Genomic DNA, 3,507 nt, shown 5'->3' with positions numbered 1-3,507 from the left:
CTCCTGGGTTCAAGTGATTCTCCTGCCTCACCCTCCCAAGTAGCTGGGACTACAGGCGTGCACCACCACACCCAGCCAATTTTTGTATTTTTAGTAGAGATGGGGTTTCACCATCTTGGCCAGGCTGGTCTCGAACTCCTGACCTCATGATCCACCTGCCTTGGCCTCCCAAAGTGCTGGGATTACAGGCATGAGCCACCGCACCCGGCCTATTACTTTTTTTTTTTTTTACTTTTTTTCAAAAAGTGAAAATCCTACCCTACTTTGAAATGGTAGACAACAATGAAAGGCAAACTTCAGACTGGGGAAATGTTTTATAGACAATGGCTTAATATTTTTATTATATAAACAACACACAGAATTGATAACAAACAGAAAGAACCCAATAAATGGTCAAAGGATACAGATAAAACACAATAAACACAAGACATTTTGAATCTCACTAGTAATACAAAAAAATACCAAGTAAAAGGTCATTTGCAGCCTTTCAAATTTGAAGTTTAAAAAGCTGGTAACACTGAAGGCTGATGTTGATGTGAGGAATGAGTAGTCCTATGTTCTGGTGGGAAAATGATTTGCTAAAGATCCTTTGGAAAGCAATTTGGCAATATGCATCAAAGGCTTAAATAATGTCGAGGTCTTTTGACTCAGGGACTTTTCTTCTGGCAATCAGTTTCGGAGAAGTAATCCTAAATTAGGACAAGGCTATATACGCCAAGGTGTTTGAAGAATTTTTTTTTTTTTTCCTGGGCTCACACCTATAATCCCAGCACTTTGGGAGGCCGAGGCAGGTGGATCACTTGAGCCCAGGAGTTCGAGACCAGCCTGGCCAACATGGTGAGACCCTGTCTCTACTAAAAATACAAAAATTAGCTGGGCGTGGCGGCACATGCCTGTAACCCCAGCTACTTGGGAGGTTGAGGCAGGAGAATCACTTGAACCTGGGAGGTGGAGTTTGCAGTGATTTAGATTGTGCCACTGCACTCCAGCCTGGGTGACAGAGCAAGACCCTGTCTCAAAAAAAACCCAGAAAAACAAAACAAAAAAAAATATGCCCTGAGCTTTTGATTAAAAGTTTTGATAAGAAATCACTATGTGAAACTTAAATTCCATTTGCTATCAAATGTATGGAGAGTATTTTCAATGTATTATTCCAGTTTCCACATGAGATATTACTGAAACAGATTTTGGAGGACATCTACCAGTCTGCCACATTCCCCATCTCACTTGTATTTCTTTGCACCAACTTCACCCTAACTCCCTCTCATTAGTCCAACCTCCATGCTGCTCTGAGAGTGCTTTCTGATTCAGAGTGCTATTATGGCACTAGTCTGCTCACAAACCACCCATAGCTCCCTGTTACCTCAGAATGTGATTCTCAAACTTCAGTATGCACCAGGAATCACCTAGAAGGCATGTTATAATAGAGTGGCTAGGCCCCATACCCAGAGGTTTGTTTTTTTCTTTGAGACAGTCTCACTCTGTCGCCCAGGCTTGACTGTAGTGGTGTGATCTCCGCTCACTGCAACCTCCACCTTCCAGGTTCAAGCAATTCTTCTGCCTCAGCCTCCCAAGTAACTGGGATTACAGGTGCATGCCACCATGCCTGGCTAAGTTTTGTATTTTTAGTAGAGACAGGGTTTCACCATACTGGCCAGGCTGGTCTTGAACTCCTGACCTCAGATGATCTGTCCTCCTTGGCCTCCCAAAGTGCTAGGATTACAGGTGTGAGCCATGGTGCCAGACTATACACCCAGAGCTGTTGATTCAGTAGGTCTGTGGCCCAAGAATTTGCATTTTTATCAAGTTCCCAACTGATGCTGTTGCTGCCAGTCCAGGGACCACACTTGGAGCACCATTGTCCTGGAGAATAAAGTCCGTGCTCCTTAACCTGCCATTCAAACCCTTGCCCAGCCTGGTCTTCAACCTACTTTCTAGCTTCATCTCTTATCCTTTCCTTCCCCCTCCACACACCCAGGGCTCCAGTCACACTGCAGTTCTCACTTCTCTCTAAGCAGGCCAGCTGTTCACACCTCTGTGCCTTGCTCCTTTTGTCTGGAATGTTATCTTCTGCCCAGCAATTTTCTTTCCACATCCTCCCTGAAGCCTTTCCTGACCCTCTAAGCTGTTGTTAAGTCTTTCTGTGCCCCAGGTCCCTGCCAACTTTGCACAGTCTCTTTTTTTTTTTTTTTTTTTTTGAGATGGGGTCTCGCTCTGTCCCCCAGGCTGGAGTGCAGTGGCGCGATCTTGGCTCACTGCAAGCTCCGCCTCCTGGGTTCACACCATTATCCTGCCTCTGCCTCCTGAGTAGTTGGGACTAAATGTGCCCGCCACCACGCCCAGTTAATTTTTTGTATTTTTAGTAGAGAAGGGGTTTCACTGTGTTAGCCAGGATGGTCTCAATCTCCTGACCTCGTGATCCGCCCACCTTGACCTCCCAAAGTGCTGGGATTACAGGTGTGAGCCACCGCGCCCAGCCTACACAGTCTTCTTATTGCTCTTGCGGCCTAGTGTTTTGATTGTCTGTCTAGCTGTGTCCCCATCTCTGGAGCCTTAGTCACCTCCATAGCTCTCAGCCATGGCGACAGGGTCACTGAGTGAGGGAACAAAAGTATAATGAGGAAGTGGAGGTGTGTGGATGAGTGAATAAGTGAATGGAGTAATTAGGTAAGTGAAGAAATGGGGAGTTTATTGATACCTAAGCGAGTGAGTTACAGTCTACTGGGCTTGGTTCTTTCCATTGAGTCCTGAGCTAGAGGCCAAGAAAGAAATGTATTCCCTGACCACATTTCCACAAAGTTCCTGTCATCACTTTCTTTTCAGCAGGGGCCAATTGGGACCCAGAGCACTCAGTGCCTAGAGTACTCAGGAGCAGACAGGGGCTGGGGACCCACTGTGGGTCAGAGCCTACCCTCCCCATTTGCACTCACCCTGGTGTTGCTGAAAGTCAGCTGTAAGGCATTTGGGACTCTGGGGAGGTCATGTTGTGCAAGACAGATGCTTTCTAGGGCCAAGACACAAAAGGCTTTGCCTCCAAACTGGTGATAAGGAATCAGAATTGTTTTGAGTTAAATTTGGAGATTTGAAGTATTGGAACTAATCTGCCCTCGTCATGACAATCCAGCTTCCTCCACACTCATAAAGGAGGCATCTTTTGGCTCCAGCAGACACTCTGATATGATTGTAAGAACTTTGCCAGGGATGGTGCTACCTGGGGGCAGCAACTATTCCTACATCAAGGCTGCATGGCCTCAGTAAAGCACAGCATCTCTTTGAGCTTCTGTGTCATCTGCAGGCTGGAATATTACTCTCCTTGGAAGTGCGTGGTAAGCATCAGATGGGAGGGGTGGGTAAAGGGCCTGGCACAGTGCCAGGCAGATAGTAGGTATGCAGCAGAGAACAGCTAGAGTGCTCATGACTGATCCTTGAAAGTTAAGTTTCTTCTCTGGTGAACTAGGCCCAGTCGGTCTTCTAGGGTTCTTCCATTTATATCTGTCTTCCTTCTTT

Source organism: Mandrillus leucophaeus, unplaced genomic scaffold (assembly GCF_000951045.1).
Source record: "Mandrillus leucophaeus isolate KB7577 unplaced genomic scaffold, Mleu.le_1.0 Scaffold576, whole genome shotgun sequence".
In the NCBI taxonomy this organism is placed as follows: Eukaryota; Metazoa; Chordata; class Mammalia; order Primates; family Cercopithecidae; genus Mandrillus; species Mandrillus leucophaeus.
The sequence above is the reverse complement of the archived record's forward strand: the minus strand, read 5'-3'. Positions refer to the sequence as shown.